The sequence below is a fragment of the Somniosus microcephalus genome, unplaced genomic scaffold, assembly GCF_052327205.1.
Source record: "Somniosus microcephalus isolate GS21.2 unplaced genomic scaffold, FLI_Smic_1.0 unresolved_chr9, whole genome shotgun sequence".
Classification (NCBI taxonomy): Eukaryota; Metazoa; Chordata; class Chondrichthyes; order Squaliformes; family Somniosidae; genus Somniosus; species Somniosus microcephalus.
Genome location: NW_028225187.1, coordinates 806,934 through 833,246, shown reverse-complemented (window position 1 = coordinate 833,246; position 26,313 = coordinate 806,934). Strand labels below are relative to the sequence as shown.

Sequence of the window (26,313 nt, the reverse complement as noted above, 5' to 3'; positions counted from 1 at the left end):
GTTAGGATTGGGGTTAGTGGTTGGGGCTAGTGGTTATTGGTTAGGATTGGGGTTAGTGGTAGGGGTTAGTGGTTATTGGTTAGGATTGGGGTTAGTGGTTGAGGCCAGTGGTTATTGGTTAGGATTGGGGTTAGTGGTTGGGGTTAGTGGTTATTGGTTAGGATTGGGGTTAGTGGTTGGGGTTGGTGGTTATTGGTTAGGATTGGGGTTAGTGGTTGGTGCCAGTGGTTATTGGTTAGGATTGGGGTTAATGGTTGGGGCTAGTGGTTACTGGTTAGGATTGGGGTTAGTGGTTGGGGCTAGTGGTTATTGGTTAGGATTGGGGTTAGTTGTTGGGGCTAGTGGTTATTGGTTAGGATTGGGGTTTGTGGTTGGGGCTAGTGGTTATTGGTTAGGATTGGGGTTAGTAGTTGGGGTTAGTGGTTATTGGTTAGGATTGGGGTTAGTGGTTGGGGTTAGTGGTTATTGGTTAGGATTTCGGGTTAGTTGTTGGGGCTAGTGGTTATTGGTTAGGATTGGGGTTAGGGTCTAATTGGAGCCTGAGCGGGCCAAGTGATATACGAGGTCGACGCGTTACCCAACTTAGACTTATGTGAATAAACTCACACAACCAAATAGTTTGAGAGAAGTAAAAACGCACAGTTTAATGTAGAGAGCGCTCTGGGAGAAGAAGAACAGTAGACCCCGCGGTCTCAGCTGCCAGCTTCTCGGTTTTACAATAGTAGCCGAGCTTCTTTTATACAGTTTAAAAACAGGAAAGGTACCAGATCAGCAGTTATTACATTAATTCCTTGGCCAATCTGGTACTTTAGCATCCTTCAACTTTGGCCAATCCGATACCTTAGCAACCCTTAATCACATTCTGTCAAAAGCAAGTTAATTATATTATTATACCGTTAGCTAGCTTCTTTCACAAACAACTTAATTATATTAATGTTAGCTAGCTTCTTTCATGTGACATGTTGGTATTTCGCAACCCTATTCTCACAGTGAGACCTATGTCCTGCCAGTTGCGTAACCCCGCCCTTAAACACCCTTTACCTCCCTTGTTCTTCCTAAACATAATTTTTCGCTCTTACAGTTTTACCCCAACAGTTGACTAGCCGTTCCTGTCTTACGTCTGTACAAGTGATATCACAAGTTGGTGCAAGCAGATCAAGTCAGCTGTCTGTTATGCCAGTGTCTGCAAAATGTCAATAAATGTCAAGTATTTCAGCAGGCACTACGGTGCCATTTTAAATTTTCCTCCAACAGCTCCTCCTTTTGGTCCTGGAGCACGATCCTCTTGCTCCCAGATGACCATCGTTCTTCGTTTCTTCACAGGGTTGGTTTACAACCACTGACTCATCTCGTGAGAACCGGCCGTTCCGGCCACGTCATCATACGTTTCTTCTTCTTCACCCGTATTTCTGGGCAGAAGGTCGGTGTATTCTTCGACAGAAGCTACTGGCAGCACAGCTTTCACAGCAGTTTGACAGCACATTTTAATGATACTCAATGCACAGCACAGCAGTATACATATCACAACTATGATCAATATCATTTGCATTAGCCAAGCACCCCAGCCTGATCCTCCCAGTAACCAATCAAACCATCCGCCTCCAATATTGGATTGATGGAGCAAAGCTACTTGTTTTTGAATATGGTCCGCTAGGTTGGTAATATTTTCAGAACTGTCTGGGATGTATGTACAGCATTCTGCTCCGATCATGGCACGTGTACCTCCCTGTGCAGCTAGTAGGTAATCTAGTGCCATTCTATTTTGTAGGGCAACAGTTCTTAGGGCTACCATTTCAGCACTCATCTCTCTCAGGGATTCAGCCATGTCATTGGCTACTCCCTCAATTATGGTTGCCAATAACCATATTTCTTGAGAAATAAACACAATTCCAGCCGTGGGGAACATAGCTCCTAGTACCACCTGCCAGGTGGGAAGTTCTCTTTTAGTACGACTATGCTTGTGGTGGTCTTTCAATTCCTTTATGTGGTGTACGTATGGTACTATATACCCCAAATAGCATGATCCTGCCCAATTCTCTGGTAGCCAGGGGTATGCTCTATGACCGCATATGAAGTATGTCCCATTATAGGCTGTCATTATCTGTCCCGGTTGTTCGGGGTTTATGTTGGCGCGGAAGATGGTAAAACCCATCTGGTTTTCAGTATCTGTTCAACTGGTCCCATTCCATGGTTTATTATTGGTCAAATTCATCAAATTGGTGGTATTGAACCACCAGCTTTCCATGGAATTTCCTGCATTATATGTGGTAAAATTTTGTATAAAATGACTTTTTCCCACATCAATTCTGATCCCTTCAGTCTGTTCTGTACCACGCTCCCAACATATCTCCCCGATCGGCTGGCCCTTTCCTGACGTATTGTTAAGAACTAAAAAGGGGGGTTCTTTCGTATAATCAGATGTTGGCTTATACCATTCTTTAAAATTTTCTAACGAATATCCTCCCCCCTGGAACACATTCCTTAGGCTAGTCCATTTCGGTTCCCATGTTTTTCGGAAGGTGGATAAGGTGGTATTTTTCTGTTTCGTATGATTTTTATTAATTATCCATTCTGCCATATCTGTGAGGTTCAAGGCTTTTGGTCGCAAGGGTATCCCTCCTTTCGCATGAGTGGGAGTATGGCTACATACCCAACAGGCATCTATCCCACTCAGTTTGGATTACTTTTATGACATATATAAAAACGTATTTAATGCAGCTCCCTTTTCTTGCGGGAGTTAAGTATACCTTCCGTGACAATACTGATTAACGCAACTATACATAAAACACTTAACAGCCTCATGTTGTTTTGGGGCTGTCACCTTTTGCTTGCAGTATTCAATCTGCAGGTTTAAATTACATGTGTTTTTTCTCTCGGGAACAATTTATGGGTTATAGACTTTTAATTGGGTCCAATGTTTCCACTTTCCTACACCCCTTATGTCCAGACAGGCACAGGTGTCTCCACTGATTATAACCTCATAGGGTCCAGACCATTTTGGGGCAAATCCCGGTTTTCCAGGTAAGTTTTTTAACATTACCTTAGATCCAGCGGGTGGAACCTCGGGGAGCATTTGTAATTTCAGCTCCTCATCCCTTTCCTGTTGACGGTTCCTAACCCCCGCCCTCATTTCTTTTAGTTGGTTACTTAGTTCCAACACATATCGTTTTAGCCTGTCTTTTAAGGGCCCCACATCTGCTCCACCTGTTATAATGCCTTCTGGTAATTGCATTGCTCGTCCTGTCATTAGTTCATAAGGGGTTAGTCCAGTGGTACGATTGGAAGTTGCTCTCAACTTCATTAATATTATGGGTAACACCTCCACCCATGTTTTTCCAGTTTCGGCTATAGCTTTGGCCAGAGCTAATTTCAAAGTTCTGTTCATTCTCTCTACCATCCCGGAGCTTTCGGGGTGGTAAGGTATGTGGAATTTCTGTTTGATTCCCATCAATTTGCAAATGGTTTTTACCACTGTTCCAGTAAAGTGCGTTCCTTGATCAGAATCTATTTGCAATGGTACTCCCCACCTTGGGATAACTTCTTCTGCCAAAAGACGCGCAACTGTTAATGTGGTACAATTTCGGGTAGGAAAAGCCTCTACCCACCTTGTAAACTGATCAATTATTACTAAACAATATATTTTTCCATGTGATGATGGCAGGGGGCCAGTAAAGTCAATTTGTAAGTGTTCCCAAGGTCCCCTAGGTTGAGGCTGATGTGCCATTCTAATTTTTACAGGCCTGCCTGGATTATATTGGTGTGGAGATGCCGGAGTTGGACTGGGGTGGACAAATGTAAGAAGTCACACAACACCAGGTTATAGTCCAACAGCTTTATTTGAAATCACAAGCTTTCAGAGCGCTGCCCCTTCACCTGAAGAAGGAGCAGCGCTCCGAAAGCTTGTGATTTCAAATAAAGCTGTTGGACTATAACCTGGTGTTGTGTGACTTCTTACATTGGATTATATTGTGCACACATCACACACCGGTGTCAGTGTTTTGCTATATCTCTTCCCATTCCAGGCCACCACCAATCTCTTGAGAGAGCTTCCTGCATGGCATCTCGTCCTGAATGCGTCAGGCCATGATGCAGATCCAGTAACGTTAACCTTACATACTCTGGTGCTAATACTTTAGTATCCTTCCTCCAGATTCCATCTGATCCTTGTACTGGCCCTTTCTGTTTCCATTCATCCTTTTCTACTGGCGGGGTATCTTTCTGCAATTTCTGTATTTCAATTTCTTCCATTTGTACGCTCCCTACGGGATAACTGTCTTCCTCTTCCTCTAATTCTAGAGCTGCCTTGGCCGCCAAATCGGCCGCCTGATTACCCTGTTGATTCAGCCAGTCAGGGTTACCCTGTTCTGGGGCCTTCTGGTGTGCCTTTATTTTTATAACGGCTACCTTACTTGGTTTTGCCGCCGCATCTAATAAGGCTCTTATTCATTGCTGATGTTTAATAGGTTCCCCAGTAGTGGTTACAAATCCACATCTTCCCCAGGCTGTCATATAGTCGTGTACTACCCCAAAGGCGTACCGGCTATCTGTATAAATATTGACAGTTTTTCCTTCTGCTAATTCAAGGGCTTTGGTTAGGGCGACTATCTCCGCAACCTGTGCAGATAGTCCTCCTTCTAATCGCCCGGATTTTACTGTTTTAAGAGGATTGTCCACTATTGCCCAGCCTGTTCTAGGTAAGCCGTTAATATGTTTGCGGGATCCATCTACATAGAAGACCTTTTCTGTCTGTTCCAAAGCTTCTTCCTTAATCCAACTTTCCTCAGCTTCCTCATCTATATCCCCACACTTATGTGGTTCTCCTTCGTTTAACATTCCTGCGGCTGGGTTAACTCCGGTGTCCCGAACTATTCCTACTGATTTATCCGCTGGTACTAATACGGCTTCCCATCTTGCCCTCCTCATATTTGAAACTGACCTTAATCTTCCGGTATTTAACATTTCTACCAAGGTGTGTTTGGTATGGAGGATAATTTCTCCTGTCATTACGATGGGCTCACTAACCTTTACCGCCCATGCTGCACAATCCAGGGCAGCTACACACCGAGAAAGTCCGGCTGCTGCCGGACATCGTCGTGTGGAATAATAGGCTACCGGTCTATTATCACCCCCGTGGTCTTGAGTGACTACCGCAGCGTAGAAGCCTCCTTCATTTTCACAATAGATGTGAAATGGCTTACCTATATTGGGTAATCCTAATCCTGGAGCTAATGTTAAGGCAGTTTTTAGTTCGGTATACACATTTTCTTGTTCCGATCCCCATTCTATCTGATCGAGGGCCGCTTTCCCTCCTTTTAATAATCTTTGTATTGGCTCCGCTATTTTAGCAAAGTTGGGGATGAAGTTCCTACTATAGTTAAAGTGTCCTAATACTTTCCTAACTCCTCTAACTGTACTGGGTATAGCCCGTATAGCCGCTTTTCTATCTTCTGGCATTGTTTTAGTTCCTTGCGAAATTTTATGGCCCAAATAGGTTACTTCTGATTTCCCAACTTGCGCTTTTTTGGGGTTCACTTTAAACCCTTTACTATTTAGTGCTCATAACAGCAAATTGAGTGCACAATTGTGGTCTTCCTCCTTCTCTGAAGCAATGAGGAGGTTGTAGTGTCCGTGTGTAGATAAAGACACCGAAGACAGGAGTTGGTTCATAGGTATTTACTAAGCAAGTCTGGGGGGGGTTCTAAAGGATATACACAATACACAGGCTTATATAGCCCAAGTGGCAATTACCGGCATTACGCACACCTGGGGCTCTTAAAGGCACATACACCACAATTGCTCTTAAAGGCACATACACCACAATTCCTCCCCTTCTAGCTAACTAGTACATCATATTTTAAGTAATTATTAATTACATGTTATATGCAAAATAATATACATTGCTGTATTAATTAATTATAAGTTAGTCTCTCAGGAGGCTTCCTGACTCGGTCCGGATAACGCCTCGGGGGTGCAGTAGTTTCTGGTGGTGTAGTAGGTTCTTCTGGCAAGGCTGATTCGGCTTGAAGGCCAGTGTCGGGTTCATCGGGTTCCAGTATCACCGGATCGGAGGTAGATATGGGTATCTCTACTTCATCGTTAGATGTATAGCGTGGTGGTGTAGGTTGTCCCTTTTCGGATGACTTGATGATTTGGTCAGCATGGCGCCTTATTATGCTTTCTCCGATGTCCACGTTATACATCAGTGGTCCTAGTCGTGTGCAGATAGTTCCAGGCTGCCATTTCTCGGTACGGTAGTCCCGGGCCAAAACCGGTTGGCCTATCTGGAAGGCCCTAGTTGGCCTTTCATTCATGCCCTGAAACTGCCGGTTCTCCACGTCCCTTCGGATGTTGGGCTTGACCAAATCCAGCCGGCATCTTAGGTTTCTATTGTAGAACATCATGGCGGGAGTTTGGTTTGTAACCATATGTGTTGCATTCCTATATGCAAATAAGAAGTTATCCACCTTGTGCTGAAGTTTTATGTCTTCATTACCCATGGCCTTTATGGCCTTCTTGAAGGTCTGGACAAACCTTTCAGCCAATCCATTGGTGGCGGGATGGTATGGGGCGGACGTGTAGTGCTTTACCCCATTGTTCTTTAAGAACTTTCTGAATTCTTCGGACACAAATTGCGGTCCATTATCAGAACATATCTGTTCCGGCAGCCCATTCCTGGCAAATATGGTCCTTAATACTGTGATGGTTTTTTCCGTGGTGGTGGAGGACATCTTTATTACCTCCGGCCACTTGGAGTGTGCATCAACTGCGATTAAGAACATTGAGTCCATAAATGGACCAGCAAAGTCGATGTGCACCCTTTGCCAGGGAGATGAGGGCCACTCCCATGGATGTAGGGGGGCCTGTGGCGGAGCATTTTGGACCTTCTGGCATCCTAGGCAGCTCTTGGTCATGTCTTCGATGTCTCCATCGATACCTGGCCACCATACAAACGCCCTAGCTAGGTTCTTCATTTTCACTCCACCCAGATGCCCCTCGTGAAGCTCCTTTAGCACTTTATCCTGGAGTTTGGGTGGAATCACCACTCTGGATCCACACATCAAGGTTCCTCGGCACACTGACAGCTGTTCTCTTCTTTGCGAGAATGCTGGCAACAGTGGTTCGCCATGTGCTGGCCATCCCTTCATTGTTAAATCGTAGACCCGTGAGAGAGTAGGGTCATTTCTGGTCTCCCTTTCAATGGCAGAATTTGTCACCGGTAGACATTCCACTATGGTAGAGTGGAATATCTCTACTGGGTCTACTGTAGGTGCCTCTTCTATCATTGGCAACGGCTGGCGCGATAAACCGTCAGCATTCCCATGCTGTTTTGACCCTTTGTATTCAATGTTGTATTGGTGTGCCCCTAGAAAAAGGGACCACCTCTGTAGTCTTTGTGCCGTCATAATGGGGACACCTTTCTTAGGGTTGAATATGGAGATGAGGGGTTGATGGTCAGTCAGCAAGGTAAATTTTTGTCCGTGTAGGTAATGGTTGAATTTCTTCACTCCCCATACCAGGCTGAGTGCTTCCCTGTCTATCTGGGAATAGTTATGCTCAGCTGAGTTCAATGAGCGTGACGCAAAAGCTATCGGCCGTTCCGAGCCATCAGGGAATCAATGGGACAATACCGCTCCTATGCCGTAAGGGGATGCATCGCACGCCAGTCTGATTGGTAGTGATGGGTTGTAATGAGCCAAAACTTTCTCGGATGTGATTAAGTCTTTACATTTATGGAAGGCACGTTTACAGTCTTCGTTCCATTTCCAAATCACTCCTGTGTGTAGAAGATCATTAAGAGGGTGTAGAATAGTTGATAAGTTCGGTAAAAATTTATGATAGTAATTTATTAATCCCAAGAATGACCTCAATTGTGAAACATTTTCAGGTGCTGGGGCTTTTATAACTGCTTCAATTTTTTCAGGTGACTTATGCAACCCTTCCTTATTAATTATGTGGCCACAATATGATATCTGATTTTGGAAAAATTCGCACTTGGGGCGATTTGCTCGTAGGCCCCGTTCTTTCAGTCTAGTGAGCACCTGCTCCAAATTGGCAAGGTGCTCATTGTCGTTTTCGCCTGCTATAAGGATGTCGTCTAGGTAGCATTGAGTCCCTGGAATCCCTTGCAGGACTTGCTCCATAGCTCTTTGCCAGATAGCTGGAGCTGATGCTACTCCAAAAACCAGTCGATTGTACTGGTACAGGCCTTTGTGTGTGTTTATTGCGAGATACTTTTTAGAGGTCTCCTCAACCTCCATTTGTAGATATGCCTGTGCCAAGTCAATTTTTGTGAAACGTTTCCCTCCGGATAGTGAGGCGAAAATATCTTCTATCCTCGGAAGAGGATACTGTACCGTGTGAAGGACCGGGTTTACAGTCACCTTAAAGTCCCCACAGATGCGAATTTTTCTCTGTTCCTCAAAGTTATTTTTCAATGCTTTTTTCATGACTGGAACGATGGGTGTTGCCCATTCGCTCCAATCTATTTTGGATAATACGCCTGAATTTTCCAAATTCTCCAGCTCTGCTTCGACTGCCGGACGTATTGCGTATGGCACTGGCTTTGCCTTAAAAAAATTTGGAATTGCTGCATCTTCCAATTTTATTGAGGCGGTGATGCCTTTCAAGGTTCCTAGTTTCTCTTGAAACACTTCTTTGGCGTTGGCCAAGATGTCTTTTAATCGTTCAGGTATGATGTCATCATTGTTTTTTTCCTTATTGGTCACCGTCAGTGCCTGAATGGAGTGCCAGTCTAAACGTGTCTTCCTTATCCATTCACGTCCCAACAACGGTGGACCACCATCTTGTAGAATGTATAAATACAACTTTTGTATTTCTTTGCCGTTGTATACCACAGGCACCTTTATTTTTCCTTTGGGGTATACTTTCTGCCCCGTATATGTTTTTAAGATAATGGATGTGTCTTTTAGAGGTATATGCGAAAATAGCCTCTCGTAATCTCGTCGATTTATTACGGTTAGAGCTGATCCTGTATCTAGCTCCATTTTAACTGGGGACCCTGCTATTATGAGGGTAACCCAAATGGTCTGGTAATCTTCATTGGCAATTACATTATGTAATTTGAGAGAGCTTAGTCTCTTGTTCCCGGAGTCGCTATCGCTCTTCTGGTCTTTGGAGCTACTGTCCGTCATCATTTGTACCTTTCTGTGCTTTTCCTTATTGATTCTTTTCCCGTTAGTGGATTTTTTATTTTCAGATCGGCATACACATGGAATGTGTCCCATCTTTCCGCATCGCCTGCATGCTTTTTCTTTGAACCAGCAATCCCTCTGGTCATGGTTGGATCTGCCGCAGCGATAACATCTCTCGAAACCGCGTGTCATTTCATGGGTGCCGAAGTCCTGTGGCCTTTGCTGTATCTTTGCCGCTCCTATTGTACTGAAAGCCTTGTCCAGTATTAAATCTTTTCCAGAAGATACCTTTTTTTGTGTTTCTACACTTAGGGGATCGCAGATGAATTTGTCTTGCAGAGAATCTGCCAGTCCTGCCTCGAATTGGCAGTGTAGGGTATCAACAATCTCCTCAAAATTCTTGTCCATCGGTTCGGCTGGAGTGATTAAGTTGCGTAACAGCTTGTATGTTTCTGCGCCCATTAGATCCAGAAGCACTGAAGCTTTTTTTTCATCTTCTATTCCATTTGCGGTGCAAAACACCTCCACTCTTTCTACATATGTGGTCCAATCCTCTATCTTGTTATCAAAAACATCAATATTGCCAAAGTTAGGCTCTGTTTCCTTATCAAAAGCATCAATATTGCCAGACTTAGGCATTTCAAAAAAAAGATATGGCGCTTCCCGCGCTTTTTTTTTCTTCTCTGTAGCAACGATATGGCGCTTCCTGCACTTTCCCGCCGCTGCTACCGATAACAACGATGTTTCACTGTGGTTTCCGTTTATTCACTGTTGGAGACTCGTTCCCGACGGAGGTCTAAACGCTGACCTGCTTGCCGCGCCGGCCGTCTCCCGAGTGCACCCTCCCAGTCCGTTATTGCTTGCCTCCGATTTCGCTGCTTGTCTCAGCTGTAGAGCCCGCCGCTGGAGCCCCAGCCTGACGCCCAGGAAGGATTAGCGCAGTACCTGCCACCAGCTTGGCCAGCTGGTGAAACCACAGTTTCTATTACTTCTTTGAGTCTTCTGGACGCTGGAGGAATCGATGTCCTTGAGGTGCTGCCGAATTGCAGGTAAGTCCGTTTCCACTTCGTCGCCACTGTAGTGTCCGTGTGTAGATAAAGACACTGAAGACAGGAGTTGGTTCATAGGTATTTACTAAGCAAGTCTGGGGGGGGTTCTAAAGGATATACACAATACACAGGCTTATATAGCCCAAGTGGCAATTACTGGCATTACGCACACCTGGGGCTCTTAAAGGCACATACACCACAATTGCTCTTAAAGGCACATACACCACAGAGGTCATCCACATATTGTAGAATAGTACTTCCCTTCGGGAGGTCAACTGTCTCCAGTAGAGACTGCATGACTCTATGGAATATAGCCGGACTGTTATGGAACCCTTGTGGCAAGCGGGTCCATGTGTATTGCGTATCTCCTATAGTGAACGCAAATTTCTCCTGGGATTCTGGGTCCAAAGGTAATGACCAGAATCCATTTGCAATATCTAATACTGTGAAAACTTTATGTTCTGCGCTTAACCCATTTAATATTGTCGCTGGACTTGCTACAATAGGATGTAACTTTGGTGTTACTTTATTTAAAGCGGTATAGTCAATAGTTAATCTCCAAGTTCCATCGGGTTTTCCTACCGGCCAGGTAGGGGAATTGGTTGTGCTTTCCGTTTTACGCACTACTCCCTGTTCTTCCAATGTTTTAATTATTTCCGTAATTGCTTTCTTAGCTTCGGGTTTTATTGGGTATTGTCTATGCGGTTTATGCTCTGGTCCAGGGATTTTAATTGGTTCCATTCTTACTTTTCCGGTATCTAATTTATCCTCTGCCCATACGCCTTTTACGGCATTACATATTGTTCCAAAATTACCAGTTTCTAATTTCCAATCCCGGGAAAGAGGTTTAGCAGTTGCTATTTTAGTGCAATTTGCAGCATATTGGTTTACTTTAGTTTTACTTCCATCCTGTCTAGGCCAGATCAATTTTCCTTGATGACAGTCAATCAGGATTTTATATTCCCTCATAAGGTCATTTCCCATTATAGTTCCTTCATTATTTTTACACACATAAAATCTCATCGGGATCAAATGGCCATCTAATTCGACCACTTGTACTGTACTTAAAAAGGCGGGGGTCTTTGTTCCCCCTAATCTGGTCAAATAAATGTTAGTTTGTGTGATGGGTAAAGGTAAATCGGTTATAGACATCGATGCGCCAGTGTCCACTAGCATGTTACACTGTCGGCCCCCTACTAGTGCAGACACATAAATTCTACTATCTCCCTTATCTTTAATTACGGGGGCCGCTGCATGTCAGTGCCCTCCGTCCCGAGCATCCCTAAAGGCTTGGAGTTCTCGGTATTCATCACTGGTCATTTTTCCCGGTTCTGGATTTAATCTACTATAACATTTGTCCCATGTGTGACCTCTCTTTTTACAAAATGAGCATTCCTGTCGCGGGGCTCTACATTCTTTAGCAAAGTGTCCTTGTTTCCCACCATTCTCTTTGTGCTACCAATGTCTGACTCGTATCCCATCCATCTCTCCGCATTTTTTTTATTAGGGTTCTCCTATCAGCCATATACTGATTACTAAGGGAGCCCGAAGGCCCCCATGTTTGACCCTTACCTGTGATCTTGTAAATCCTCTTCTTACCCTGTGTTGTCAGAGGTACGTCCTCCTCACGAAGAGAAGCAAGCGTACGTGCAACCTATATATCGGTGGTTCCCCGGGACCTTCTGCCGGTCCAACCCCGAAGGTAGTAAGCGACATCTACGAGTTTTACCTTATGATCCTTATAAATGCTCTACGAGATACAAACAAACAAAGAATACCACAAACTTTCGGTTAACTGTGAATTCTCACCTCTCGTCAAACCCCTTTCTTGTTCTTTTGATCAGTCGGTGCTCCGGTGTCACCCGTCTAGCGTTGCTAATTGAGGGATGGTCAAAAATTTGACTACTCGCCCGAGATCACCTCTGGGTGCTCCGGCGCCCTCCGAGCTGATCCTGCCGACTACGTCAATTTGTTAGGGTCTAATTGGAGCCTGAGCAGGCCAAGTGATATACCAGGTCGACGCGGTACCCAACTTAGACTTATGTGAATAAACTCACACAACCAAATAGTTTGAGAGAAGTAAAAATGCACAGTTTAATGTACAGAGCGCTCTAGGAGAAGAACAGTAGACCCCGCGGTCTCAGCTGCCAGCTTCTCGGTTTTACAATAGTAGCCGAGCTTCTTTTATACAGTTTAAAAACAGGAAAGGTACCATATCAGCAGTTATTACATTAATTCCTTGGCCAATCTGGTACTTTAGCATCCTTCAACTTTGGCCAATCCGATACCTTAGCAACCCTTAATCACATTCTGTCAAAAACAAGTTAATTATATTATTATACCGTTAGCTAGCTTCTTTCACAAACAACTTAATTATATTACTGTTAGCTAGCTTCTTTCATGTGACATGTTGGTATTTCGCAACCCTATTCTCACAGTGATACCTGTGTCCTGCCAGTTGCGTAACCCCGCCCTTAAACACCCTTTACCTCCCTTGTTCTTCCTAAACATAATTTTTCGCTCTTACACTTTTACCCCAACAGTTGACTAGCCGTTCCTGTCTTACATCTGTACAAGTGATATCACAAGTTGGTGCAAGCAGATCAAGTCAGCTGTCTGTTATGCCAGTCTCTGCAAAATGTCAATAAATGTCAAGTATTTCAGCAGGCACTACGGTGCCATTTTAAATTTTCCTCCAACAGACACGATGGGCCGAATCACCTCCTTCTGTGCTGTTAGATTCTATGATCAGTGTGAAGTCGCTGGTGTGTCAGCAGGTTGGATGGCTGAGTGAATCCCTTCCCACACACGGAGCAGGTGAACGGTCTCTCCCCAGTGTGAAGTCGCTGATGTACCAGCACGTAGGATGACCGAGTGAATCCCTTCCCACACACGGAGCAGGTGAACGGCCTCTCCCCAGTGTGTAGGTGTTGGTGTCTCTTGAGCTCCCGGGAGCTTTTAAAACTATTCCCACACTCAGAACATTTAAAGGGTCTCTCGTTAGTGTGAACTCGCTGGTGCCCCTTCAGCTCCCCGGAGCTTTTAAAGCTCTTCCCACAGTCAGAACATTTAAAGGGCCTCTCGTCAGTGTGAACTCGCTGATGTGTCAGCAGGTTGGGTAACTGAGTGAATCCCTTCCCACCCACAGAGCAGGTGAACTGTCTCTCCCCAGTGTGAACTCGCTGGTGTACCCTCAGGTCCCTGGAGCTTTTAAAGCTCTTCCCACAGTCAGAACATTTAAAGGGCCTCTCGTCAGTGTGGACTCGCTGATGTGTCAGCAGGTTGGATAAATGCGTGAATCTCTTCCCACACACAGAGCAGGTGAACGGCGTCTCCCCAGTGTGACCTCGCTGATGTACCAGCAGGTTGGATGAATCAGTGAATCCCTTCCCACACACAGAGCAGCTGAACGGCCTCTCCCCAGTGTGTAGGTGTTGGTGTTTCTTGAGCTCCCTGGAGCTTTTAAAACTCTTCCCACAGTCAGAACATTTAAAGGGCCTCTCGTCAGTGTGAACTCCCTGGTGTCCCTTCAGCTCCCCGGAGCTTTTAAAGCTCTTCCCACAGTCAGAACATTTAAAGGGCCTCTCGTCAGTGTGAACTCGCTGATGATTCAGCAGGTTGGATGACTGAGTGAATCCCTTCCCACACACAGAGCAGGTGAACGGCCTCTCCCCAGTGTGAACTCGCTGATGTTCCAGCAGGTTGGATGACCGAGCAAATCCCTTCCCACACACGGAGCAGGTGAACGGCCTCTCCCCAGTGTGTAGGAACCAGTGTTTCTTCAGCTCCCGGGGGCTTTTAAAGCTCTTCCCACAGTCAGAACATTGAAATGGTCTCTCATCAGTGTGAACAAGCTGGTGTCCCTTCAGATACTGAGTGCTTTTAAAGCTCTTCCCACAGTCAGGACACTGAAATGGTCTCTCCCCAGTGTGAACTCCCTGGTGTGTTTGCAGGTGGGATGAACAAACAAATCCCTTTCCACACACGGAGCAGGTGAACAGACTGTCCCTGGTGTGACTGCGCCGTTGAACTTTCAATGCAGACGGGGAACTGAAGCCCTTCCCGCCGTCCCCACCTTTACCCGGTTTCTCCCCGGTGTGACGGTGCACGTGTCTCACCAGGTCAGGCGATCGGCTGAATCCGCGTCCACACACTGAACACGTGTGCAGTTTGTCTGCGTTGCGATCCCTGCTCTCTCCTTCCATGTGCAAAGGTCGATGATATTCAGGTCCTGCTGAATCCAGCGACTCTGTCAGATCTTGACGTGATGTTTGGTCTGAGCTTCCCGCCTGTAACTGCTCCACTTCTATAACCCTGTAAATTGAGATCAGAAAAGGATCAGAGGCAAACTGTTGTTTAATTTTCCCCTTTCCGAACCTAGGGGCAGTGAAGCTGATTTTCAGGCCCCAGCTGCTGCACAGGTTGGTTGAAAGGATCATTGGTAATGGCGGCTGTAATACCCACAAGCCTCCGCGCTCCAGAAAGCACTCTGTTGACTCTGAGTCCCGCGCATGTGCTCATGGCCCCCGCGTTCGCCCTCCTGCTCTACAATTGCCCGTCCCGATCGGTCCGCAACACGCATGCTCAGCACACAAAACCCCGCATGCGGAGCCGCAACATCTGGTACGCGTGAGCGGCTCAGGTGGGGGCGATTCGGTGTTTCGCCTCAGCCGCCAGGGAGGTGCGCATGTGCAGGACGACCCAACATTCTTCCCGTCAGCAATCACTCCCTCGTTTCTTTAACAAAAACAGAAAATGCTGGAAATACTCAGCAGGTCAGGCAGCATCTGTGGCGAGAGAAACAGAGTTAACGTATCAGGTCGATGACCATTTGTCAGAACTGCTTGCTCTTTAGTGTCAGCCAGTGGCTCAGTGGGCAGCACTCTCGCCTCTGAGTCAGAAAGTTGTGGGTTCATAGTCCCACTCCAGAGACTTGAGCACAAAAATCCAGGCTGACACTCCAGTGCAGTGCTGAGGGAGTGCGGCACTGTCGGAGGTGCCGTCTTTCGGATGAGATGTTAAATTGAGGCCCTGTTTGCTCTCTCAGGTGGATGTAAAAGATCCCATGGCATTATTTCAGGAAAGAAAGACTTGCATTTATATAGTGCCACCAGATATCCTAAAGTGCTTTACAGCCAATGAAGTACTACAATGAAGTAGTCACTGTTGCAATGTGGGAAAGAGCAGGGGAATTATCCCCAGTGTCCGAGCCAATGTTTATCCCTCAATCAACATAAAAAATGATAGATTATCTGGTCATTATCACAGTGCTGTTTGTGGGAGCTTGCTGTGCGCTAATTGACTGCCGCATTTCCTACATTACAACAGTGACTACACTGCAAAAGTACTTCATTGGCTGTAAAGTACTTTGGGACGTCCGGTGGTGGTGAAAGGCGCTATATAAATGCAAGTCTTTCTTCCTTCACTGGTCTCAGCAGCGACCTCTTCTGGCGGTTGGTTGATTGACAGACGAGCGCCCGCGCATGCGCACATGGAGCGGCGGTTTGGGCCGGTTCCGGCACAGCGACACCTCCCGGTCACCAAGGGTAATGACCGCGCATGCCCAGAGGAGACCAGCCCCCCTCCCCCCACTCGGAGCTGCGCCTGCGCACTCGGAATCTGCCGGACGGAGTCGGCGCGGGGCCATTCCAGGGAAAGGCCTTGGTGTCAGTTCCAGAGTCGCGATCGGTGACGCGAATTGAGTTTTCTCCGCTCCGATTGGGTGGAGAATGGCGCGGGGTGGATCGGGAGAGAATCGAGAGAAATAGAAAAACCTCAGAGTCCGCGAGGCCCCGGACCGAGCGGCGGCACTTGGACGGTTCACGTGATCTCCTCGGGCCACGTCACCCGGGCCCGCGGCCTGATTGACGGGAGCTTTCGACCAATAGGGTGCGAGCGGGGCGGGGCTGGAGGAGCGAGCCGGCGGCGGGTCCTCCAACCAATCGGGGAGCCCGAGGGGCGGGACTAGCGCCGGCTGATTGTCTGATCCGCAGGGCAGCGAGTTTCTCCAGTCCCTTGTTCAGGGCCCGGGGAGGCTGTGGGCCTTTATTCCCCGCATTGGACACAAGGCTCTTTGTCTCAGGCATATGGTGACGTCGCACTGAAACTTTCCTCCCACCTTTACAAAGATGGCTGCCGGTAACCTGGGCCTGTATATGTTCCGATGTAGTCCTCCCACCACTGGGAGCGACAGTGATCCGTTCGTGCGACATAGCTGTACCGCGCAGGCGTAGTACCGCTCCCTTTCCTCTCTCTCTCTCTCTCTCTCCCGCGCAGGCGCAGTGCCGCTCCCCTGCCCTACGGCGCAGTACCGCTCCCTTACCCCCCGCGCAGGCGCAGTGCCGCTCCCTTGCTCTCTCCCGCGCAGGTGCAGTGCCGCTCCCCTGCCCTCCGGCGCAGGCGCAGTGCCGCTCCCTTTCTTCCTCTCCCGCGCAGGCGCAGTACCGCTCCCCTGCCCTCCGGCGCAGGCGCAGTGCCGCTCCCTTTCTTCCTCTCCCGCGCAGGTGCAGTGCCGCTCCCCTCCCCTCCGGCGCAGGCGCAGTGCCGCTCCCTTGCTTCCTCTCCCGCGCAGGCGCAGTGCCGCTCCCCTGCCCTCCGGCGCAGGCGCAGTGCCGCTCCCTTGCTTCCTCTCCCGCGCAGGCGCAGTGCCGCTCCCCTGCCCTCCGGCGCAGGCGCAGTGCTGCTCCCCTGCCCTCCGGCACAGGCGCAGTGATGCTCCCCTGCACTCCGGCGCAGGCGCAGTGCCGCTCCCCTGCACTCCGGCGCAGGCGCAGTGCCGCTCCCCTGCACTCCTGCGCAGGCGCAGTGCCGCACTCCGGCGCAGGCGCAGTGACGCTCCCCTGCACTCCGGCGCAGGCGCAATGCCGCTCCCCTGCCCTCCGGCGCAGGCGCAGTGCCGTTCCCCTGCTGTGTGCCGGGCCGGGCGGCGCGGGTTGATCGGTGCGTGAGGGTCAGACACAGGCTGGTTGCCCGGGTTATAGGGCCCGTTCTGTGACTGAGGGAACTCGGCTCGACAGCGGCTACTCAGCCCCGAGTTTAGATCACAGCGAGGGAGGGTCACCGCTCCGGGCAGCAACTCCGCACAGAAAATGGCGCATTTCCGCCTAGAGCTGTGAGAATGGGGGAGTCTCAGGAGGCCGGAAATTTACTGTGAGCAAAATCTCCAAACTAAACACACAGCCCCGCAACTGGGGATCTGAGGAAAGGCACAAATTCAAACAAATACTCTGCCTTCACATTGGATTATTAGTAAGCAGATTAAAGGTCTACATTACATTATTTCACGCTTTCAATATTGTTCTTATTTTCTGCTTTGCCACAATTAGATCTCCCGGTGAATGATGGTGTGATTGACGAAGGTGCTCAGCTCGAAGTAAACAGGGATTGTCGACTGAGGAACAACAGCCGGTTAACCAGCACAGGATTGTGAGCACCAACCGGAGAGAACCCTTCTGATTCAAAGAGCTTCCAGAGACCGACTGGGGAGCAAGGTAAGAGAGAGTCCCATTGACTCAGATACACACTGGTCCTGGAGATAGACTGGGGAGAAAGGTCAGAGAGAGTCCCATTGACTCAGATACACACTGGTCCTGGAGATGGACTGGGGAGAAAGGTCAGAGAGAGTCCCATTGACTCAGATACACACTGGTCCTGGAGATAGACTGGGGAGAAAGGTCAGAGAAAGTCCCATTGACTCAGATACACACTGGTCCTGGAGATAGACTGGGGAGAAAGGTCAGAGAGAGTCCCATTGACTCAGATACACACTGGTCCTGGAGATGGACTGGGGAGAAAGGTCAGAGAAAGTCCCATTGACTCAGATACACACTGGTCCTGGAGATGGACTGGGGAGAAAGGTCAGAGAAAGTCCCATTGACTCAGATACACACTGGTCCTGGAGATGGACTGGGGAGAAAGGTCAGAGAGAGTCCCATTGATTCAGATACACACTGGTCCTGGAGATGGACTGGGGAGAAAGGTCAGAGAGAGTCCTATTAAGAACATAAGAAGCAGGAGTAGGCCATATGGCCCCTCGGGCCTGCTCCGCCATTCAAAGGATCATGGCTGATCTGAACCTAGACTCAGGTCCACTTCCCTGCCCTCTCCCCGTAACCTCTAATTCCCTTATCTGCTAGGAAAATGTCTATCTCCGTTTTAAATTTATTTAATGTCGCAGCTTCCACAGCTCTCTGAGGTAGCAAATTCCATAGATTTACTACCCTCTCAGTGAAGGAGTTTCTCCTCATCTCAGTTTTGAAAGGGCAGCCCCTTATTCTAAGATTATGCCCCCTAGTTCTAGTCTCACCCATCAGTGGAAACATCCTCACTGCATCCACCCGATCAAGCCCCCTCACAATCTTATATGTTTCGATAAGCTCGCCTCTCATTCTTCTGAACTCCAATGAGTAGAGGCCCAACCTACTCAACCTTTCCTCATAAGTCAACCCCCTCATCTCCGGAATCAACCGAGTGAACCTTCTCTGAACCGCCTCGAGAGCAAGTATATCTTTTCTTAAATATGGAAACCAAAACTGCACGCAGTATTCCAGGTGTGGCCTCACCAATACCCTGTATAACTGCAGCAAGACTTCCCTGTTTTTATACTCCATCCCCCTTGCAATAAAAGCCAAGATTCCATTGGCCTTCCTGATCACCTGCTGCACCTGCATACTAACTTTTTGTGTTTCATGCACCAGGACCCCCAGATCCCTTTGTACTGTAGTACTTTGCAGTTTCTCTCCGTTTAGATAATAACTTGCTCTTTGATTTTTTCTGCCAAAGTGCATAACCTCACACTTTCCAACATTATATTGCATCTGCCAAATCTCTGCCCACTCACTTAGCCTGTCTATGTCCTTTTGCAGGTTTTTTATGTCCGCCTCACTCACTGCTTTCCCTCCCATCTTTGTATTGTCGGCAAACTTGGATATGTTGCACTCGGTCCCTTCCTCCAAATCGTTAATATAGATTGTAAAGAGTTGGGGTCCCAGCACTGACCCCTGCAGAACACCACTAGTTACTGATTGCCAGCCCGAGAATGAACCATTTATCCCAACTCTTTGTTTTCTGTTAGATAGCCAATCTTCCACCCATGCCAGTATATTACCCCCAATCCCGTGATTTTTTATCTTGATCAGTAATCTTTTGTGTGGAACCTTGTCAAATGCCTTTTGGAAGTCCAAATACACTACATCCGCTGGTTCCCCTTTATCCACCCTGTATGTTACATCCTCAAAGAATTCGAGCAAATTTGTCAAACATGACTTCCCCTTCGTAAAACCATGCTGACTCTGTCCTATTAAATTATGTTTATCCAAATACTCTGTTACTGTTTCCTTAATAATGGACTCCAACATTTTGCCAACCACAGATGTTAGGCTAACTGGTCTATAGTTTCCAGCTTTTTGTCTACTTCCCTTCTTGAATAAGGGTGTTACATTAGCAGTTTTCCAATCTGCCGGGACCTTTCCTGAGTCCAGGGAGTTCTGGAAAATGATCACCAATGCATCCACAATCCCTACCGCCACTTCTCTCAAGACCCTAGGATGTAGGCCATCAGGTCCGGGGGATTTATCCGCCTTCAGTCCCATTATTTTACTGAGTACCATCTCCTTAGTGATTTTAATCGTGTTTAGTTCCTGCCCCCCCATTGCCCCCTGTTTGTCCAGTGTTGGGATATTTTTAGTGTCCTCTACTGTTAAGACTGATACAAAATATTTGTTTAGTGTCTTTGCCATCTCCATGTTCCCCATCACTAGTTTCCCGGTCCCATCCTCTAAGGGACCAACGTTCACTTTAGCCACCCTTTTTCTTTTTATATAGCTGTAGAAACTCTTGCTATCTGTTTTTATATTTTTTGCTAGTTTACTTTCATAATCTATCTTCCCTTTCTTAATTAATCTTTTAGTTATTGTTTGCTGGCTTTTAAATGCTTCCCAATCTTCTATCCTCCCACTAGATTTGGCTACTTTATATGCCCTTGTTTTCAGTCGGATACTATCCTTTATTACTTTACTAAGCCACGGATGGCTGTCTTTTCTTTTACTCCCCTTTTTCCTCAGTGGAATATATTTATCTTGAAAGATGTGAAATGTCTCCTTGAATGTAGACCACTGCTCTTGTACCGTCTTACACTTTAATCTGTTTCCACAGTCCACTTTAGTCAATTCTATTCTCATACCTTCATAGTCTCCTTTATTTAAGGTTAGCACGCTGGTTTGAGTTCCAACTCTCTCACCCTCAAACTGAATTTGGAATTCAACCATATTATGGTCACTCAGTCCAAGGGGATCCTTTACTAGGACATTTTTTATTAATCCTGTCTCATTACACAGGACCCGATCTAAGATTGCCTGCCCCCTGGTTGGTTCAGTTACATACTGCTCAAGGAACCCGTCCCTAATACACTCTATGAACTCTTCCTCAATGCTGCCATGCCCAATTTGATTAGTCCAGTCAATATGAAAGTTAAAATCCCCCATGATTATAGCTGTTCCCTTATTACAAGCCCCAACTATTTCCTGATTTATACTCCGACCAGCAGAGTTGCAACTGTTAGGAGGCCTATAGACTACGCCCACGAGTGACTTTTTCCTCTTATTATTCCTTATCTCCACCCAAACTGTTTCACTATCCTGATCCTTTGACCCAATATCATTTCTGACTATTGCAGTGATTCCATCCTTGATTAACATAGCAACCCCACCTCCCTTTCCTTCCTGTCTGTCCTTCCTAATTGTCAAATACCCTTGTATGTTTAGTTCCCAGTCATGATTATCTTGCAGCCATGTTTCCGTAATGGCCACCAGATCATACCCATGTGTAGTTATTTGCACCGTCAACTCATCAATTTTGTTACGAATGCTGCGTGCATTCAGATAAAGAACTTTCAAATATGTTTTCTGACAATTTATTCCTGCTTTTACCCCTTTTACTACTTTACCTTTATCATTATTCATTCTGTCCCTTCCTGACATGCTCTGGTTTTTAATTCCCCCACTGCTACCTTGCTCTATTGCCTTCTCCGCTGTCATTTTTATTTTTCGCTCTCTTGAAACCTCCCCCCCACTAATTAGTTTAAAGCCCTCTCTACAGCCCTAGTTATTCGATTCGCCAGGATTCTAGTCCCAGCACTGGCCAAGTGAAGTCCATCCCAACGGAACAGCTGTCTCCTGTCCCAGTACTGATGCCAGTGTCCCAGGAAGCAAAACCCATTTCTCCCACACCAGTCTTTGAGCCACGCATTTAACTCTCTAATTTTATTTACCCTAGCCAAATTTGCACGTGGCTCAGGTAGTAATCCAGAGATTATTACCCTTGTGGTTCTGCTTTTTAATTTGGCCCCTAGCTGCTCAAACTCCCTCAGCAGAACCTCCTTCCTTGTCCTATCTATGTCGTTGGTACCAACATGGACCACGACAACTGGATCCTCCCCCCTCCCACTCCAAGTTTCTCTCTAGCCCAGAGGAGATGTCCTTAACCCTGGCACCGGGCAGGCAACACAGCCTTCAGGACTCTCGCTCTCGGCTGCAAAGAACTCTATCTATCCCCCTAATGATACTATCCCCTACCACTACAACATTTCTTTTAACTCCCCCCACTTGAATGGCCCCCCGCTCCACGGTGCTGTGGCCAGGTTGCTCATCCTCCCCGCAGTCCCTGTTCCCATCCTCACAGGGAGTAAGAGCCTCAAACCTGTTGGACAAGAGCAAGGGCTGCGGCTCCTCCAACACTACCTCCTGGATCCCCGTACCTGCCTCACTTCTAGTCCCTGGCCACGGACTACATCTGAATTAATTAATCTAATTGATGTGACTACCTCCTGATACACAGAGTCCAGGTAACTCTCCCCCTCCCTGATATGTCTCAGTGTTTGAAGCTCGGACTCCAGCTCTTCAACACGGAGCCGGAATTCCTCGAGCAGCCAACACTTACTGCAAATGTGATCACCGTGAGCATCAATGGTGTCCACCAGCTCCCACATATTGCAGCAGCAACACATCACCTGATCTCCCATTCTATGTAATTAATTACGTTTATTAATATTATTTTTAAATACCCTCTGCTCTGATTCTAGATGATGAATATCGCACCTTAGAAACTATAAATCAGAGTTTAAGCTTAAAAAAAAAGAGAAATACTTACCAACCAATCACTTACCCGCTTTCTGATGACGTCACACTTGGATTAATTTTTACCTCTCTCCTTCCCTCCGAGTTCAGAGACTGGTTGGCCTTACCTGGTCTCTGGGGCCTTTTATAGCCCCGCTCTGCCGCTCGAGTTTCCCGCCGACACTGTGAGGCCTTACCTGGTCTCTGGGGCCTTTTATAGCCCCGCTCTGCCGCTCGAGATTCCCGCCGACACTGTGAGGCCTTACCTGGTCTCTGGGGCCTTTTATAGCCCCGCTCTGCCGCTCGAGATTCCCGCCGACACTGTGATATACACTGGTCCTGGAGATGGACTGGGGAGAAAGGTCAGAGAGAGTCCCATTGACTCAGATACGCACTGGTCCTGGAGATGAACTGGGGAGAAAGGTCAGAGAGAGTCCCATTGACTCAGATACGCACTGGTCCTGGAGATGAACTGGGGAGAAAGGTCAGAGAGAGTCCCATTGACTCAGATACGCACTGGTCCTGGAGATGGACTGGGGAGAAAGGTCAGAGAGAGTCCCATTGACTCAGATACACACTGGACCTGGAGATGGACTGGGGAGAAAGGTCAGAGAGAGTCCCATTGACTCAGATACACACTGGTCCTGGAGATGGACTGGGGAGAAAGGTCAGAGAGAGTCCCATTGACTCAGATACACACTGGTCCTGGAGATGGACTGGGGAGAAAGGTCAGAGAGAGTCCCATTGACTCAGATACACACTGGTCCTGGAGATGGACTGGGGAGAAAGGTCAGAGAGAGTCCCATTGACCCAGATACACACTGGTCCTGGAGATGGACTGGGGAGAAAGTTCAGAGAGGGTCCCATTGACTCAGATACACACTGGTCCTGGAGATGGACTAGGGAGAAAGGTCAGAGAGAGACCCATTGACTCAGATACACACTGGTCCTGGAGATGGACTGGGGAGAAAGGTCAGAGAGAGACCCATTGACTCAGATACACACTGGTCCTGGAGATGGACTGGGGAGAAAGGTCAGAGAGTCCCATTGACGCAGATACACACTGGTCCTGGAGATGGACTGGGGAGAAAGGTCAGAGAGAGACCCATTGACTCAGATACACACTGGTCCTGGAGATGGACTGGGGAGAAAGGTCAGAGAGAGTCCCATTGACCCAGATACACACTGGTCCTGGAGATGGACTGGGGAGAAAGTTCAGAGAGGGTCCCATTGACTCAGATACACACTGGTCCTGGAGATGGACTAGGGAGAAAGGTCAGAGAGAGACCCATTGACTCAGATACACACTGGTCCTGGAGATGGACTGGGGAGAAAGGTCAGAGAGAGACCCATTGACTCAGATACACACTGGTCCTGGAGATGGACTGGGGAGAAAGGTCAGAGAGTCCCATTGACTCAGATACACACTGGTCCTGGAGATGGACTGGGGAGAAAGGTCAGAGAGAGTCCCATTGACTCAGATACACACTGGTCCTGGAGATGGACTGGGGAGAAAGGTCAGAGAGAGTCCCATTGACCCAGATACACACTGGTCCTGGAGATGGACTGGGGAGAAAGTTCAGAGAGGGTCCCATTGACTCAGATACACACTGGTCCTGGAGATGGACTAGGGAGAAAGGTCAGAGAGAGACCCATTGACTCAGATACACACTGGTCCTGGAGATGGACTGGGGAGAAAGGTCAGAGAGAGACCCATTGACTCAGATACACACTGGTCCTGGAGATGGACTGGGGAGAAAGGTCAGAGAGAGTCCGATTGACTCAGATACTGGGATAGTCAGAGTCTGAAAGGCTTAGAGGGTGCAGTATTCTTAAAGTGCATCCAGGAGAGCTTTTTGAGCCAGCATGTAGAAAGTCCTACAAGAGAGGGGGCGGTACTGGATCTAATTCTAGGGAATGTGGCCGGCCAAGTGGAAGAAGTGTTAGTAGGAGAGCACTTTGGTGACAGTGACCATAATTCAGTGAGATTTAAGGTAGCCATGGAAAAGGACAGAGATGGACTGGAAATAAAGGTTCTAAATTGGGGGAAGGCCGATTTTAATAGGATAAGGCAGGATCTGGCCAAAGTGGACTGGGATCAGCTACTTGTAGGAAAATCCGCATCGGAGCAATGGGAGTCTTTCAGAAGGGAAATTGAGATCGTACAATGGCAACATGTTCCCGTAAAGGTCAAGGGTGGGCCCAAAAACCCCAGGGAACCTTGGATGACAAGGGATATACGAGAATGGATTAGGAAAAAAAGGAGGGCTTTTGGCAGATACAAAAGGCTAAAGACAGAGGAAGCCCTAGAGGAGTATAAAAAGTGCAGGGGGATACTTAAAAAAGAAATTAGGAGAGCGAGGAGGGGCCATGAAATAACACTGGCGAGCAAAATCAAGGAAAATCCTAAGATGTTTTATAAGTATATTAAGGGTAAGAGGATAACTAGGGAAAGAGTAGGGCCCATTAGGGACCAAAGTGGCAATCTGTGTGTGGAGCCAGAAGATGTAGGTGGGGTTCTAAATGAATTTTATGCATCTGTTTTCACTATGGAGAAGGACGATGTAAACATAGATATAGGGCAGGGGGACTGTGATATACTCGAACATATTAGCATCGAGAAGGAGGAGGTATTGGTGGTTTTAGCAGGCTTAAAAGTGGATAAATCCCCAGGCCCGGACGAGATGTATCTCAGGCTGCTGTGTGAGGCAAAAGAGGAGATTGCAGGGGCTCCAACACAAATTTTCAGAACCTCTCTGGCCACAGGGGATGTGCCGGAGGACTGGAGAACAGCTAATGTAGTACCATTATTCAAGAAGGGTAGTAGGAATAAACCAGGGAACTACAGGCCAGTGAGCCTAACATCAGTGGTAGGGAAATTATTGGAAAAAATTCTGAGGGACAAAACTAGTCTCCACTTGGAGAGGCAAGGATTAATCAGGGATAGTCAGCATGGCTTTGTCAAGGGAAGATCATGTCTGACTAATTTGATTGAATTTTTTGAAGGGGTGACTAGGTGTGTGGATGAGGGTAGTGCAGTGGATGTGGTATACATGGATTTCAGTAAGGCTTTCGATAAAGTCCCGCATAGGAGACTGGTCAAGAAGGTAAGAGCCCATGGAATCCAGGGTGCCTTGGCACATTGGATACAAAACTGGCTGAGTGGCAGAAGGCCGAGGGTGATGGTCGAAGGTTGTTTTTGTGACTGGAAGCCTGTGTCCAGTGGGGTACCGCAGGGATCGGTGCTGGGTCCCTTGCTGTTTGTGGTCTACATTAATCATTTAGATGTGAATGTAAAAGGTATGATCAGTAAGTTCGCAGATGACACGAAAATTGGTGGGGTGGTAAATAGCGAGGAGGGTAGCCTCAGTCTGCAGGACGATATAAATGGGTTGGTCAGATGGGCGGAACAGTGGCAAATGGAATTTAACCCTGAAAAGTGTGAGGTGATGCACTTTGGAGGGACTAACAAGGTAAGGGAATACACAATGAATGGTAAGCCCCTAGGTAAGACGGAGGGTCAGAGGGTCAAGGATATCACTGAACGGCTGCAGGGCATTCTGAAGGGGGAGGGTGAACAGGCAGAGGTCGTGGTTCACATTGGGACCAATGACATGGGTAGGAAGAGGGATGAGGTCCTGCAGCAAGAATTTAGGGAGCTAGGTAGCAGATTAAAGAGCAGGACCTCAAAGGTTGTAATCTCTGGATTACTCCCGGTGCCACGTGCTAGTGAGTATAGGAATAGGAGGATAGAGCAGATGAATGCGTGGCTAAAGAGTTGGTGCAGGAGGGAGGGCTTTAGTTTCCTGGATCACTGGCTCTGCTTCTGGGGAAGGTGGGACTTGTACAAGTCGGACGGGTTGCACCTGAACCAGAGCGGGACAAATATCCTTGCGGGGAGGTTTGCTAGCACTGTTGTGGGGGGTTTAAACTAACCTGGCAGGGGGATGGGATACAGAGTGGAGCTACAATAGGGGGTGATGTACAGCCAAATATAGAGGA

General features: G+C 47.5%; 1 protein-coding gene across 6 annotated transcripts in view; it reads left to right on the top strand.

Annotated features, from left to right (window-relative positions):
* LOC147084201 (uncharacterized) overlaps positions 1-26,313 on the top strand; it is a 270,376-nt gene that overhangs the window by 229,381 nt on the left and 14,682 nt on the right. Inside the window, exons 1-2 of one of the 6 annotated variants that reach the window (XM_085979461.1) lie at positions 17,068-17,140; positions 17,527-17,691. The exons of 3 other annotated variants lie outside the window; for them this stretch is intronic. The gene's annotated coding sequence lies outside the window, so the exon portion shown is untranslated. Of the gene's footprint in view, positions 1-17,067; positions 17,450-17,526; positions 17,692-26,313 lie in introns of those variants that run through there. 2 more of the 6 variants (XM_085979458.1, XM_085979460.1) reach the window with 2 other exon arrangements.